General features: G+C 52.2%; 4 pseudogenes; all 4 read right to left on the bottom strand.

Moving 5' to 3' along the window:
- Positions 1-1,900: 1,900 nt before the first annotated feature.
- Positions 1,901-2,070, bottom strand: LOC144150340 (U2 spliceosomal RNA; annotated as a pseudogene).
- A 4,654-nt stretch (positions 2,071-6,724) lies between these two features.
- Positions 6,725-6,894, bottom strand: LOC144150330 (U2 spliceosomal RNA; annotated as a pseudogene).
- A 4,653-nt stretch (positions 6,895-11,547) lies between these two features.
- Positions 11,548-11,717, bottom strand: LOC144150335 (U2 spliceosomal RNA; annotated as a pseudogene).
- Positions 11,718-16,373: 4,656 nt separating this feature from the next.
- On the bottom strand, positions 16,374-16,543 carry LOC144150329 (U2 spliceosomal RNA; annotated as a pseudogene).
- Between the last annotated feature and the right edge of the window lie 281 nt (positions 16,544-16,824).

Below are 16,824 nucleotides of genomic sequence, written 5' to 3'. Positions count from 1 at the left end.
AGGCCGAGAAGCGATAGCGTTATTAACTTTCTAATTAGTCTCCGACGCGCAACACAACACGAGCAAAACGGTGGCCACAAGGCGAGCCCAAACATTGGCAGCCGGCACTCGCCCCGCGGCGGCCTTCGCCACGTGTCGAGCTTCACCGCAGGGCACGCGGTCACTCGTTTGTATGTTCTCTGTACATTCAACGCGCAGGCGACCGCTAGCGATTAGCAAAAAAGCTTGTCGCAAGCAGAAATGCGCTCGCTCAACGAGTACAGTTACGCACGATTGCGGAAAGACGCGGCGCGTCCCAAGATACGGCAGCGAGCCGCACCACGCATTTCTCGCTAGTAAACACACGGCAAAAGCAAAAAAAGAAACAGAAAAACACACCATACATAAATAATGATCACACACCACCATAGTACAAAGCAAACACTTACGCACATGCAAACGCAGAGATTGGGACGCGGGCAAACCACTAAGTGAAAACAGGCTCGCAGCGCGACAGCTGCTTATGTAGACGAGCGGCCTGCAGTGTCGCCGGGTGTTAGCACTCGCGTTGCAAGGAAACGACGATGGAAGATGTAGACGAGTGGCCTGCATTGTCGCCGGGCGTTAGCAGTCGCGTTGCAACGAAACGACGATGGCAGACGCGGCTCGAACAACTCGGTCGCGGCGGAAGCAAAAGTGCACAGTCAGGGAGCGCGTTTCTTCTAGTTGCATGGCGCGATTGGGGCAGCCGTTGCAGAGATCCGACTTACGCGTCCGCCAACACACTGCGGGGGAACGATTGGCGAGGGCTGGACGCCGAAGGACGGCTGCAGAGCGGTGCGCTTCACCCTGTCGCCATCTGCCGGAGGCGCGGCACAACTCTTTTCGGCGCTTTGAAAATGCCTCGCGCGCCACTTGTACACATGACGGGTGCGCGCACCACTGCTTGTGCAGAGGAGAGCGACTTCAATGCCAAAATCAACGAAACAATTATGCAGTTAACTCCTCCAGCATTTGCGTTTCTTGCTTGGTCTGTGGAACGCGCGAGCGCTGGCGGGTACGTGTTTGCGTATCGAGAACATGAGACGCAGCGCACGTCCCCTGAGACGGTAGCACTGCAATGTCTTCTTGGCTCAGTGTTGTGTTTACTTTGCGCGCTGCTAGGAGGCTTCAGAGTACGCGCGCACGCTTTCCTCGGTGCCTAGCTGACCCTGATTGCAATGAAAAAAAAAACAAAAAAAACACGAAAAACACTGTGAGACACGGCGGGACGTAGCATAGTTACATTACATTAGCGGGTGTAGCCAGCGGCAAGCAGATTTTCTTGATCACGATAAAGTTGAGCTGAAAGCGCTTCGTTTACAGTGTAAAACTTAAAATGAAGGGCGGCGTAAACGAAGCGATTAACTCGGGCAGTTGTGCAAGCATTGGCGCTTTCTGCATGACCTGTAAACCCCGCGCCCGCGTTGGACCTCCCCCCCCCTTGTGTGCGTTTGTGTGTGTGTGTTTGTGTGAGAGAGAGAGAGAGAGACATCGTTTTCGCGTATAGGACTTAGCACAGCATTTTGTCAAGACACGACTGCGGCCGTCGTGTAGTGTTTACTGAGGTTTCTTTTGGTACTTTGCGCGCTGCTAGGAGGCTCCAGAATACACGCACACACTTGTTTTGGACGCCACTGTACTGTTCTGTTTATTGGCTCGAAAAAAAAGAGAATGGCACTTCAAAAACACCGCGGCACACGAAAGTAGCAGCAGAACATTACATTACAGTGCGGATAGGCTGCAGAAACCTACTGCCTATGATGCAAGAAACTTGAACTCAGCGCTTGAAGAAGACATGAAATCCAATGCATAGCGTTCAATGCATTTCCCTAAAGTGCTCGTTTTCTCATTTTGGGTTTGTTTACAGGCCCCCCGAAGGGGGTCTCGGGCCGAACCCGGCATCAGTGCAACGCTGGGACAACCCGCTGCGCCGGAGGAGCAAGCCCCTTCACGACGCCAAGTGGCAAAAATTAGTTTAATATGTTGAGTCCAAATAGGACTCGTATCAGATATTAAGCTGATAAGAACAGATACTGAAAGGACAACTTTATTTACTACGTGAACACTTTACATATATGGGCTTCAAGCCACCCTTGACTCAAGGGAATGTCCCAAAGAAAACACTTATGTATCATGAACTAACACCACCGCGTGTCTGATTCAATCCTCGGCAAAACACAGATAAGCGAACAAATCACGGGGGTTTCAACAAGGGTTTCTTCACGGGGCTGTGCCACTTACACTGACACGACAACTGCTTTGCCTGGACTGTAATCAATCACTTACAGCAATAAGATACCATCCTACTCAATACTACAAACACACTCAATGTGGCAAGTCACATACATATAATGCCACTACCGGTAGCTCCGGGGGCACGACCAACGCAGAACTACACGAGGTTGTCAGGAATATGAAGACGGGTTCGGCACCGGGGCCGGATGGGCTACCGACAGAGGTTTTTAAAAAGTGTTGGATAGAGATAGGCGACACACTGGTCCAGGTAATCAATAACATCTTAGTGACTAAGAAGGTACCGGCATCATTCAAGCAAGGGCGTTCCCCCATCGTCACCTTACAAGAGATCTATTGTGTCCAGCACATGGGAGGCAAGAATTACCAAGTAACAGTGAATTCACGACAAGCCGTTACAACGCTCATGCAGTTAAGAACATCCGACTAGGAAACCAAGTCGTGCCCCTGATCCCCGTTGGCCCACCAAAAACCAGTGTATCCTGCTTGTTCCTGCCTTCAAGCGTAACAGACGAGACCCTCATTCGAGCTCTCCTGCCCCACGGAAGCGTCACCGAAATTCGTCACGGCACCTTCAAAGGCCAGCCGACCGTCCTTACTGGTGTACGCAACATAACCATTAGGATGAAAGACGAGAACCCAGTGCCCAACTACCTTCGTGTCGGAGGCCACCGTGTGGTCTTCGACTACCCGGGTATTAAGCGAGTGTGCCGCCGGTGCAGGGAGGAGAGGCACATTAGCGCGGACTGTACTGCAGTCCTGTGCGAAAGATGCGGTATATATGGACATCAAACGCCCTGCGAACTGCCTTTCCGGCGCTGTGGGCAGGCGCATGCCACTACGAGCTGCGACACACCACGGCTCTACAGCTCGGTAGCAGGCGGATCACAGGCTACGCACGCTTTGTCCGAGACGGCAGACATCAGTCACAACGAGTTTCCCCCCCTACACGAAGACCAACTGACGAAGACGGGACCGAGTGATGCTAAAGGTGACTCTCCCAGCGCGCCCTCGCAGCAGCCCACGGCCAACAACGACAGCATCTCAGTCCCAGCTGTAGGTGCTGCCAACAGTCAAAACAAGCCCCTCGAGGCATCACCTCAGCCCGAAAAAGAAAAAGACAAACAGTCAGATACCACGGAACCCAAGGAAGTAACCAACCCAAGAGCAGACGGAAAGGCTCCCAACTCACCCGAGTGGCCTCACTGGGAGGGAGTCGATAAAGAACTCCACCTTAGTGAAGACTCAGATATGGAAGCAACGGAAACCTGCGAAACAAAGCGAACACGGTCAAGCGACGACACGTTGGCAGAAGCAACAAAGAAGAAGAAAAAGGCACAGAGGTCCCCGAGGAAGAGCTCGCCTCATCATGGAGTTAAAGTGTAGGCAAACTGAACAAGCGGTGTGTGGTGTGTGCAGTGCTGACTGTTTGGGTGCGGGAGTATTGTGCGCGTGTGCGTGGAGTGCTGTGGCTTCACCAAGGAGGCCCACCACATGTACGGACCAAAGTCAGAACTTCAGCCGCCAGCAAAGAGAGCCTGAACTGGTGCGGTGTTACGGGAACCTGACAAACTCAACCGTGATAGTGCCCTCGGACTCACTACTTCCCGCACCGCTGCGAACTAAAGACCCCAGCCGGAAGCGACAGCACGTGAGCCAGCGCCTTCCCCTGTTATTTTACGTAACAAAGTGTATCTTAGAACAGAGCCTACTTGAGCAGATCATATGGGGTGCCCCCCCGGATGAGACTCTTTTTTGTGCATTGTCGATTGTCAGAGTACCCGTGAGTGGTGTTGTATCCGAGTTTCACTGGGATTGTTGGGGATTGAACCGAGTGTCATGTACACATGCTAGCTGGGTATGTCTGTTGGTGCCCCTTACACTGACACGACAACTTCTTTGCCTGGAAAGTAATCAATCACTTACAGCAATAAGATACCATCCTACTCAATACTCCACCTTAGTGAAGACTCAGATATGGAAGCAACGGCAACCAGCGAAACAAAGCGAACACGGTCAAGCGACGACACGTTGGCAGAAGCAACAAAGAAGAAGAAAAAGGCACAGAGGTCCCCGAGGAAGAGCTCGCCTCATCATGGAGTTAAAGCGTAGGCAAACTGAACAAGCGGTGTATGGTGTGTGCAGTGCCGACTGTTTGGGTGCGGGAGTATTGTGCGCGTGTGCGTGGAGGTTGCATTTTTCACTAAACGAAAAAGTGTATCTTATCAAGTGTATACTAGTTCCAAAGTTCTTGTACGCTGCCCGGATGATGCCTCCGCAGGGCCAGACGACACAGAGACTCACAAGGGCAGTCTTTGGGTTTTTCTGGGAGGATGGTACGGAAAGACTAGCTAGGGATGCAGTTAGATTTCCGAGCCGTCTGGGGGGCATAGATATCCCGTGTTTAGAGACAATGGGGAAGCTCCTGGCGTTGAGAACACTGTTAAGCATCATGGAAGACGTGGATGCCCCTGAGCGGGTGTTAGCGTTGTACTTCCTCGGCCCGTCGAGGCGGCTGCTGGCCCCGCACTACACATTTGATATTAGCCAAAAGGCCGAGAAGCGATAGCGTTATTAACTTTCTAATTAGTCTCCGACGCGCAACACAACACGAGCAAAACGGTGGCCACAAGGCGAGCCCAAACATTGGCAGCCGGCACTCGCCCCGCGGCGGCCTTCGCCACGTGTCGAGCTTCACCGCAGGGCACGCGGTCACTCGTTTGTATGTTCTCTGTGCATTCAACGCGCAGGCGACCGCTAGCGATTAGCAAAAAAGCTTGTCGCAAGCAGAAATGCGCTCGCTCAACGAGTACAGTTACGCACGATTGCGGAAAGACGCGGCGCGTCCCAAGATACGGCAGCGAGCCGCACCACGCATTTCTCGCTAGTAAACACACGGCAAAAGCAAAAAAAGAAACAGAAAAACACACCATACATAAATAATGATCACACACCACCATAGTACAAAGCAAACACTTACGCACATGCAAACGCAGAGATTGGGACGCGGGCAAACCACTAAGTGAAAACAGGCTCGCAGCGCGACAGCTGCTTATGTAGACGAGCGGCCTGCAGTGTCGCCGGGTGTTAGCACTCGCGTTGCAAGGAAACGACGATGGAAGATGTAGACGAGTGGCCTGCATTGTCGCCGGGTGTTAGCAGTCGCGTTGCAACGAAACGACGATCGCAAACGCGGCTCGAACAACTCGGTCGCGGCGGAAGCAAAAGTGCACAGTCAGGGAGCGCGTTTCTTCTAGTTGCATGGCGCGATTGGGGCAGCCGTTGCAGAGATCCGACTTACGCGTCCGCCAACACACTGCGGGGGAACGATTGGCGAGGGCTGGACGCCGAAGGACGGCTGCAGAGCGGTGCGCTTCACCCTGTCGCCATCTGCCGGAGGCGCGGCACAACTCTTTTCGGCGCTTTGAAAATGCCTCACGCGCCACTTGTACACATGACGGGTGCGCGCACCACTGCTTGTGCAGAGGAGAGCGACTTCAATGCCAAAATCAACGAAACAATTATGCAGTTAACTCCTCCAGCATTTGCGTTTCTTGCTTGGTCTGTGGAACGCGCGAGCGCTGGCGGGTACGTGTTTGCGTATCGAGAACATGAGACGCAGCGCACGTCCCCTGAGACGGTAGCACTGCAATGTCTTCTTGGCTCAGTGTTGTGTTTACTTTGCGCGCTGCTAGGAGGCTTCAGAGTACGCGCGCACGCTTTCCTCGGTGCCTAGCTGACCCTGATTGCAATAAAAAAAAAACAAAAAAAACACGAAAAACACTGAGAGACACGGCGGGACGTAGCATAGTTACATTACATTAGCGGGTGTAGCCAGCGGCAAGCAGATTTTCTTGATCACGATAAAGTTGAGCTGAAAGCGCTTCGTTTACAGTGTAAAACTTAAAATGAAGGGCGGCGTAAACGAAGCGATTAACTCGGGCAGTTGTGCAAGCATTGGCGCTTTCTGCATGACCTGTAAACCCCGCGCGCGCGTTGGACCTCCCCCCCCCCTTGTGTGCGTTTGTGTGTGTGTGTTTGTGAGAGAGAGAGAGAGAGACATCGTTTTCGCGTATAGGACTTAGCACAGCATTTTGTCAAGACACGACTGCGGCCGTCGTGTAGTGTTTACTGAGGTTTCTTTTGGTACTTTGCGCGCTGCTAGGAGGCTCCAGAATACACGCACACACTTGTTTTGGACGCCACTGTACTGTTCTGTTTATTGGCTCGAAAAAAAAGAGAATGGCACTTCAAAAACACCGCGGCACACGAAAGTAGCAGCAGAACATTACATTACAGTGCGGATAGGCTGCAGAAACCTACTGCCTATCATGCAAGAAACTTGAACTCAGCGCTTGAAGAAGACATGAAATCCAATGCATAGCGTTCAATGCATTTCCCTAAAGTGCTCGTTTTCTCATTTTGGGTTTGTTTACAGGCCCCCCGAAGGGGGTCTCGGGCCGAACCCGGCATCAGTGCAACGCTGGGACAACCCGCGGCGCCGGAGGAGCAAGCCCCTTCACCACGCCAAGTGGCAAAAATTAGTTTAATATCTTGAGTCCAAATAGGACTCGTATCAGATATTAAGCTGATAAGAACAGATACTGAAAGGACAACTTTATTTACTACGTGAACACTTTACATATATGGGCTTCAAGCCACCCTTGACTCAAGGGAATGTCCCAAAGAAAACACTTATGTATCATGAACTAACACCACCGCGTGTCTGATTCAATCCTCGGCAAAACACAGATAAGAGAACAAATCACGGGGGTTTCAACAAGGGTTTCTTCACGGGGCTGTGCCACTTACACTGACACGACAACTGCTTTGCCTGGACTGTAATCAATCACTTACAGCAATAAGATACCATCCTACTCAATACTACAAACACACTCAATGTGGCAAGTCACATACATATAATGCCACTACCGGTAGCTCCGGGGGCACGACCAACGCAGAACTACACGAGGTTGTCAGGAATATGAAGACGGGTTCGGCACCGGGGCCGAATGGGCTACCGACAGAGGTTTTTAAAAAGTGTTGGATAGAGATAGGCGACACACTGGTCCAGGTAATCAATAACATCTTAGTGACTAAGAAGGTACCGGCATCATTCAAGCAAGGGCGTTCCCCCATCGTCACCTTACAAGAGATCTATTGTGTCCAGCACATGGGAGGCAAGAATTACCAAGTAACAGTGAATTCACGACAAGCCGTTACAACGCTCATGCAGTTAAGAACATCCGACTAGGAAACCAAGTCGTGCCCCTGATCCCCGTTGGCCCACCAAAAACCAGTGTATCCTGTTTGTTCCTGCCTTCAAGCGTAACAGACGAGACCCTCATTCGAGCTCTCCTGCCCCACGGAAGCGTCACCGAAATTCGTCACGGCACCTTCAAAGGCCAGCCGACCGTCCTTACTGGTGTACGCAACATAACCATTAGGATGAAAGACGAGAACCCAGTGCCCAACTACCTTCGTGTCGGAGGCCACCGTGTGGTCTTCGACTACCCGGGTATTAAGCGAGTGTGCCGCCGGTGCAGGGAGGAGAGGCAAATTAGCGCGGACTGTACTGCAGTCCTGTGCGAGAGATGCGGTATATATGGACATCAAACGCCCTGCGAACTGCCTTTCCGGCGCTGTGGGCAGGCGCATGCCACTACGAGCTGCGACACACCACGGCTCTACAGCTCGGTAGCAGGCGGATCACAGGCTACGCACGCTTCGTCCGAGACGGCAGACATCAGTCACAACGAGTTTCCCCCCCTACACGAAGACCAACTGACGAAGACGGGACCGAGTGATGCTAAAGGTGACTCTCCCAGCGCGCCCTCGCAGCAGCCCACGGCCAACAACGACAGCATCTCAGTCCCAGCTGTAGGTGCTGCCAACAGTCAAAACAAGCCCCTCGAGGCATCACCTCAGCCCGAAAAAGAAAAAGACAAACAGTCAGATACCACGGAACCCAAGGAAGTAACCAACCCAAGAGCAGACGGAAAGGCTCCCAACTCACCCGAGTGGCCTCACTGGGAGGAAGTCGATAAAGAACTCCACCTTAGTGAAGACTCAGATATGGAAGCAACGGCAACCTGCGAAACAAAGCGAACACGGTCAAGCGACGACACGTTGGCAGAAGCAACAAAGAAGAAGAAAAAGGCACAGAGGTCCCCGAGGAAGAGCTCGCCTCATCATGGAGTTAAACTGTAGGCAAACTGAACAAGCGGTGTGTGGTGTGTGCAGTGCCGACTGTTTGGGTGCGGGAGTATTGTGCGCGTGTGCGTGGAGTGCTGTGGCTTCACCAAGGAGGCCCACCACATGTACGGACCAAAGTCAGAACTTCAGCCGCCAGCAAAGAGAGCCTGAACTGGTGCGGTGTTACGGGAACCTGACAAACTCAACCGTGATAGTGCCCTCGGACTCACTACCTCCCGCACCGCTGCGAACTAAAGACCCCAGCCGGAAGCGACAGCACGTGAGCCAGCGCCTTCCCCTGTTATTTTACGTAACAAAGTGTATCTTAGAACAGAGCCTACTTGAGCAGATCATATGGGGTGCCCCCCCGGATGAGACTCTTTTTTGTGCATTGTCGATTGTCAGAGTACCCGTGAGTGGTGTTGTATCCGAGTTTCACTGGGATTGTTGGGGATTGAACCGAGTGTCATGTACACATGCTAGCTGGGTATGTCTGTTGGTGCCCCTTACACTGACACGACAACTTCTTTGCCTGGACTGTAATCAATCACTTACAGCAATAAGATACCATCCTACTCAATACTCCACCTTAGTGAAGACTCAGATATGGAAGCAACGGCAACCAGCGAAACAAAGCGAACACGGTCAAGCGACGACACGTTGGCAGAAGCAACAAAGAAGAAGAAAAAGGCACAGAGGTCCCCGAGGAAGAGCTCGCCTCATCATGGAGTTAAAGCGTAGGCAAACTGAACAAGCGGTGTGTGGTGTGTGCAGTGCCGACTGTTTGGGTGCGGGAGTATTGTGCGCGTGTGCGTGGAGGTTGCATTTTTCACTAAACGAAAAAGTGTATCTTATCAAGTGTATACTAGTTCCAAAGTTCTTGTACGCTGCCCGGATGATGCCTCCGCAGGGCCAGACGACACAGAGACTCACAAGGGCAGTCTTTGGGTTTTTCTGGGAGGATGGTACGGAAAGACTAGCTAGGGATGCAGTTAGATTTCCGAGCCGTCTGGGGGGCATAGATATCCCGTGTTTAGAGACAATGGGGAAGCTCCTGGCGTTGAGAACACTGTTAAGCATCATGGAAGACGTGGATGCCCCTGAGCGGGTGTTAGCGTTGTACTTCCTCGGCCCGTCGAGGCGGCTGCTGGCCCCGCACTACACATTTGATATTAGCCAAAAGGCCGAGAAGCGATAGCGTTATTAACTTTCTAATTAGTCTCCGACGCGCAACACAACACGAGCAAAACGGTGGCCACAAGGCGAGCCCAAACATTGGCAGCCGGCACTCGCCCCGCGGCGGCCTTCGCCACGTGTCGAGCTTCACCGCAGGGCACGCGGTCACTCGTTTGTATGTTCTCTGTACATTCAACGCGCAGGCGACCGCTAGCGATTAGCAAAAAAGCTTGTCGCAAGCAGAAATGCGCTCGCTCAACGAGTACAGTTACGCACGATTGCGGAAAGACGCGGCCCGTCCCAAGATACGGCAGCGAGCCGCACCACGCATTTCTCGCTAGTAAACACACGGCAAAAGCAAAAAAAGAAACAGAAAAACACACCATACATAAATAATGATCACACACCACCATAGTACAAAGCAAACACTTACGCACATGCAAACGCAGAGATTGGGACGCGGGCAAACCACTAAGTGAAAACAGGCTCGCAGCGCGACAGCTGCTTATGTAGACGAGCGGCCTGCAGTGTCGCCGGGTGTTAGCACTCGCGTTGCAAGGAAACGACGATGGAAGATGTAGACGAGTGGCCTGCATTGTCGCCGGGTGTTAGCAGTCGCGTTGCAACGAAACGACGATGGCAGACGCGGCTCGAACAACTCGGTCGCGGCGGAAGCAAAAGTGCACAGTCAGGGAGCGCGTTTCTTCTAGTTGCATGGCGCGATTGGGGCAGCCGTTGCAGAGATCCGACTTACGCGTCCGCCAACACACTGCGGGGGAACGATTGGCGAGGGCTGGACGCCGAAGGACGGCTGCAGAGCGGTGCGCTTCACCCTGTCGCCATCTGCCGGAGGCGCGGCACAACTCTTTTCGGCGCTTTGAAAATGCCTCGCGCGCCACTTGTACACATGACGGGTGCGCGCACCACTGCTTGTGCAGAGGAGAGCGACTTCAATGCCAAAATCAACGAAACAATTATGCAGTTAACTCCTCCAGCATTTGCGTTTCTTGCTTGGTCTGTGGAACGCGCGAGCGCTGGCGGGTACGTGTTTGCGTATCGAGAACATGAGACGCAGCGCACGTCCCCTGAGACTGTAGCACTGCAATGTCTTCTTGGCTCAGTTTTGTGTTTACTTTGCGCGCTGCTAGGAGGCTTCAGAGTACGCGCGCACGCTTTCCTCGGTGCCTAGCTGACCCTGATTGCAATGAAAAAAAAACAAAAAAAACACGAAAACACTGCAGAGACACGGCGGGACGTAGCATAGTTACATTACATTAGCGGGTGTAGCCAGCGGCAAGCAGATTTTCTTGATCACGGTAAAGTTGAGCTGAAAGCGCTTCGTTTACAGTGTAAACCTTAAAATGAAGGGCGGCGTAAACGAAGCGATTAACTCGGGCAGTTGTGCAAGCATTGGCGCTTTCTGCATGATCTGTAAACCCCGCGCGCGCGTTGGACCTCCCCCCCCCTTGTGTGCGTTTGTGTGTGTGTGTGTTTGTGTGAGAGAGAGAGAGACATCGTTTTCGCGTATAGGACTTAGCACAGCATTTTATCAAGACACGACTGCGGCCGTCGTGTAGTGTTTACTGAGGTTTCTTTTGGTACTTTGCGCGCTGCTAGGAGGCTCCAGAATACACGCACACACTTGTTTTGGACGCCACTGTACTGTTCTGTTTATTGGCTCGAAAAAAAAGAGAATGGCACTTCAAAAACACCGCGGCACACGAAAGTAGCAGCAGAACATAACATTACAGTGCGGATAGGCTGCAGAAACCTACTGCCTATCATGCAAGAAACTTGAACTCAGCGCTTGAAGAAGACATGAAATCCAATGCATAGCGTTCAATGCATTTCCCTAAAGTGCTCGTTTTCTCATTTTGGGTTTGTTTACAGGCCCCCCGAAGGGGGTCTCGGGCCGAACCCGGCATCAGTGCAACGCTGGGACAACCCGCGGCGCCGGAGGAGCAAGCCCCTTCACGACGCCAAGTGGCAAAAATTAGTTTAATATCTTTAGTCCAAATAGGACTCGTATCAGATATTAAGCTGATAAGAACAGATACTGAAAGGACAACTTTATTTACTACGTGAACACTTTACATATATGGGCTTCAAGCCACCCTTGACTCAAGGGAATGTCCCAAAGAAAACACTTATGTATCATGAACTAACACCACCGCGTGTCTGATTCAATCCTCGGCAAAACACAGATAAGAGAACAAATAACGGGGGTTTCAACAAGGGTTTCTTCACGGGGCTGTGCCACTTACACTGACACGACAACTGCTTTGCCTGGACTGTAATCAATCACTTACAGCAATAAGATACCATCCTACTCAATACTACAAACACACTCAATGTGGCAAGTCACATACTTATAATGCCACTACCGGTAGCTCCGGGGGCACGACCAACGCAGAACTACACGAGGTTGTCAGGAATATGAAGACGGGTTCGGCACCGGGGCCGGATGGGCTACCGACAGAGGTTTTTAAAAAGTGTTGGATAGAGATAGGCGACACACTGGTCCAGGTAATCAATAACATCTTAGTGACTAAGAAGGTACCGGCATTATTCAAGCAAGGACGTTCCCCCATCGTCACCTTACAAGAGATCTATTGTGTCCAGCACATGGGAGGCAAGAATTACCAAGTAACAGTGAATTCACGACAAGCCGTTACAACGCTCATGCAGTTAAGAACATCCGACTAGGAAACCAAGTCGTGCCCCTGATCCCCGTTGGCCCACCAAAAACCAGTGTATCCTGCTTGTTCCTGCCTTCAAGCGTAACAGACGAGACCCTCATTCGAGCTCTCCTGCCCCACGGAAGCGTCACCGAAATTCGTCACGGCACCTTCAAAGGCCAGCCGACCGTCCTTACTGGTGTACGCAACATAACCATTAGGATGAAAGACGAGAACCCAGTGCCCAACTACCTTCGTGTCGGAGGCCACCGTGTGGTCTTCGACTACCCGGGTATTAAGTGAGTGTGCCGCCGGTGCAGGGAGGAGAGGCACATTAGCGCGGACTGTACTGCAGTCCTGTGCGAGAGATGCGGTATATATGGACATCAAACGCCCTGCGAACTGCCTTTCCGGCGCTGTGGGCAGGCGCATGCCACTACGAGCTGCGACACACCACGGCTCTACAGCTCGGTAGCAGGCGGATCACAGGCTACGCACGCTTCGTCCGAGACGGCAGACATCAGTCACAACGAGTTTCCCCACCCTACACGAAGACCAACTGACGAAGACGGGACCGAGTGATGCTAAAGGTGACTCTCCCAGCGCGCCCTCGCAGCAGCCCACGGCCAACAACGACAGCATCTCAGTCCCAGCTGTAGGTGCTGCCAACAGTCAAAACAAGCCCCTCGAGGCATCACCTCAGCCCGAAAAAGAAAAAGACAAACAGTCAGATACCACGGAACCCAAGGAAGTAACCAACCCAAGAGCAGACGGAAAGGCTCCCAACTCACCCGAGTGGCCTCACTGGGAGGGAGTCGATAAAGAACTCCACCTTAGTGAAGACTCAGATATGGAAGCAACGGCAACCTGCGAAACAAAGCGAACACGGTCAAGCGACGACACGTTGGCAGAAGCAACAAAGAAGAAGAAAAAGGCACAGAGGTCCCCGAGGAAGAGCTCGCCTCATCATGGAGTTAAAGTGTAGGCAAACTGAACAAGCGGTGTGTGGTGTGTGCAGTGCCGACTGTTTGGGTGCGGGAGTATTGTGCGCGTGTGCGTGGAGTGCTGTGGCTTCACCAAGGAGGCCCACCACATGTACGGACCAAAGTCAGAACTTCAGCCGCCAGCAAAGAGAGCCTGAACTGGTGCGGTGTTACGGGAACCTGACAAACTCAACCGTGATAGTGCCCTCGGACTCACTACCTCCCGCACCGCTGCGAACTAAAGACCCCAGCCGGAAGCGACAGCACGTGAGCCAGCGCCTTCCCCTGTTATTTTACGTAACAAAGTGTATCTTAGAACAGAGCCTACTTGAGCAGATCATATGGGGTGCCCCCCCGGATGAGACTCTTTTTTGTGCATTGTCGATTGTCAGAGTACCCGTGAGTGGTGTTGTATCCGAGTTTCACTGGGATTGTTGGGGATTGGACCGAGTGTCATGTACACATGCTAGCTGGGTATGTATGTTGGTGCCCCTTACACTGACACGACAACTTCTTTGCCTGGACTGTAATCAATCACTTACAGCAATAAGATACCATCCTACTCAATACTCCACCTTAGTGAAGACTCAGATATGGAAGCAACGGCAACCAGCGAAACAAAGCGAACACGGTCAAGCGACGACACGTTGGCAGAAGCAACAAAGAAGAAGAAAAAGGCACAGAGGTCCCCGAGGAAGAGCTCGCCTCATCATGGAGTTAAAGCGTAGGCAAACTGAACAAGCGGTGTGTGGTGTGTGCAGTGCCGACTGTTTGGGTGCGGGAGTATTGTGCGCGTGTGCGTGGAGGTTGCATTTTTCACTAAACGAAAAAGTGTATCTTATCAAGTGTATACTAGTTCCAAAGTTCTTGTACGCTGCCCCGATGATGCCTCCGCAGGGCCAGACGACACAGAGATTCACAAGGGCAGTCTTTGGGTTTTTCTGGGAGGATGGTACGGAAAGACTAGCTAGGGATGCAGTTAGATTTCCGAGCCGTCTGGGGGGCATAGATATCCCGTGTTTAGAGACAATGGGGAAGCTCCTGGCGTTGAGAACACTGTTAAGCATCATGGAAGACGTGGATGCCCCTGAGCGGGTGTTAGCGTTGTACTTCCTCGGCCCGTCGAGGCGGCTGCTGGCCCCGCACTACACATTTGATATTAGCCAAAAGGCCGAGAAGCGATAGCGTTATTAACTTTCTAATTAGTCTCCGACGCGCAACACAACACGAGCAAAACGGTGGCCACAAGGCGAGCCCAAACATTGGCAGCCGGCACTCGCCCCGCGGCGGCCTTCGCCACGTGTCGAGCTTCACCGCAGGGCACGCGGTCACTCGTTTGTATGTTCGCTGTACATTCAACGCGCAGGCGACCGCTAGCGATTAGCAAAAAAGCTTGTCGCAAGCAGAAATGCGCTCGCTCAACGAGTACAGTTACGCACGATTGCGGAAAGACGCGGCGCGTCCCAAGATACGGCAGCGAGCCGCACCACGCATTTCTCGCTAGTAAACACACGGCAAAAGCAAAAAAAGAAACAGAAAAACACACCATACATAAATAATGATCACACACCACCATAGTACAAAGCAAACACTTACGCACATGCAAACGCAGAGATTGGGACGCGGGCAAACCACTAAGTGAAAACAGGCTCGCAGCGCGACAGCTGCTTATGTAGACGAGCGGCCTGCAGTGTCGCCGGGTGTTAGCACTCGCGTTGCAAGGAAACGACGATGGAAGATGTAGACGAGTGGCCTGCATTGTCGCCGGGTGTTAGCAGTCGCGTTGCAACGAAACGACGATCGCAAACGCGGCTCGAACAACTCGGTCGCGGCGGAAGCAAAAGTGCACAGTCAGGGAGCGCGTTTCTTCTAGTTGCATGGCGCGATTGGGGCAGCCGTTGCAGAGATCCGACTTACGCGTCCGCCAACACACTGCGGGGGAACGATTGGCGAGGGCTGGACGCCGAAGGACGGCTGCAGAGCGGTGCGCTTCACCCTGTCGCCATCTGCCGGAGGCGCGGCACAACTCTTTTCGGCGCTTTGAAAATGCCTCACGCGCCACTTGTACACATGACGGGTGCGCGCACCACTGCTTGTGCAGAGGAGAGCGACTTCAATGCCAAAATCAACGAAACAATTATGCAGTTAACTCCTCCAGCATTTGCGTTTCTTGCTTGGTCTGTGGAACGCGCGAGCGCTGGCGGGTACGTGTTTGCGTATCGAGAACATGAGACGCAGCGCACGTCCCCTGAGACGGTAGCACTGCAATGTCTTCTTGGCTCAGTGTTGTGTTTACTTTGCGCGCTGCTAGGAGGCTTCAGAGTACGCGCGCACGCTTTCCTCGGTGCCTAGCTGACCCTGATTGCAATAAAAAAAAAACAAAAAAAACACGAAAAACACTGAGAGACACGGCGGGACGTAGCATAGTTACATTACATTAGCGGGTGTAGCCAGCGGCAAGCAGATTTTCTTGATCACGATAAAGTTGAGCTGAAAGCGCTTCGTTTACAGTGTAAAACTTAAAATGAAGGGCGGCGTAAACGAAGCGATTAACTCGGGCAGTTGTGCAAGCATTGGCGCTTTCTGCATGACCTGTAAACCCCGCGCGCGCGTTGGACCTCCCCCCCCCCCTTGTGTGCGTTTGTGTGTGTGTGTTTGTGAGAGAGAGAGAGAGAGACATCGTTTTCGCGTATAGGACTTAGCACAGCATTTTGTCAAGACACGACTGCGGCCGTCGTGTAGTGTTTACTGAGGTTTCTTTTGGTACTTTGCGCGCTGCTAGGAGGCTCCAGAATACACGCACACACTTGTTTTGGACGCCACTGTACTGTTCTGTTTATTGGCTCGAAAAAAAAGAGAATGGCACTTCAAAAACACCGCGGCACACGAAAGTAGCAGCAGAACATTACATTACAGTGCGGATAGGCTGCAGAAACCTACTGCCTATCATGCAAGAAACTTGAACTCAGCGCTTGAAGAAGACATGAAATCCAATGCATAGCGTTCAATGCATTTCCCTAAAGTGCTCGTTTTCTCATTTTGGGTTTGTTTACAGGCCCCCCGAAGGGGGTCTCGGGCCGAACCCGGCATCAGTGCAACGCTGGGACAACCCGCGGCGCCGGAGGAGCAAGCCCCTTCACCACGCCAAGTGGCAAAAATTAGTTTAATATCTTGAGTCCAAATAGGACTCGTATCAGATATTAAGCTGATAAGAACAGATACTGAAAGGACAACTTTATTTACTACGTGAACACTTTACATATATGGGCTTCAAGCCACCCTTGACTCAAGGGAATGTCCCAAAGAAAACACTTATGTATCATGAACTAACACCACCGCGTGTCTGATTCAATCCTCGGCAAAACACAGATAAGAGAACAAATCACGGGGGTTTCAACAAGGGTTTCTTCACGGGGCTGTGCCACTTACACTGACACGACAACTGCTTTGCCTGGACTGTAATCAATCACTTACAGCAATAAGATACCATCCTACTCAATACTACAAACACACTCAAT

This window comes from Haemaphysalis longicornis, unplaced genomic scaffold (assembly GCF_048455015.1).
Source record: "Haemaphysalis longicornis isolate Haplotype H1 unplaced genomic scaffold, Haemaphysalis longicornis Haplotype H1 scaffold_8, whole genome shotgun sequence".
Classification (NCBI taxonomy): Eukaryota; Metazoa; Arthropoda; class Arachnida; order Ixodida; family Ixodidae; genus Haemaphysalis; species Haemaphysalis longicornis.
This window is presented reverse-complemented; position numbering and strand designations above follow the sequence as displayed.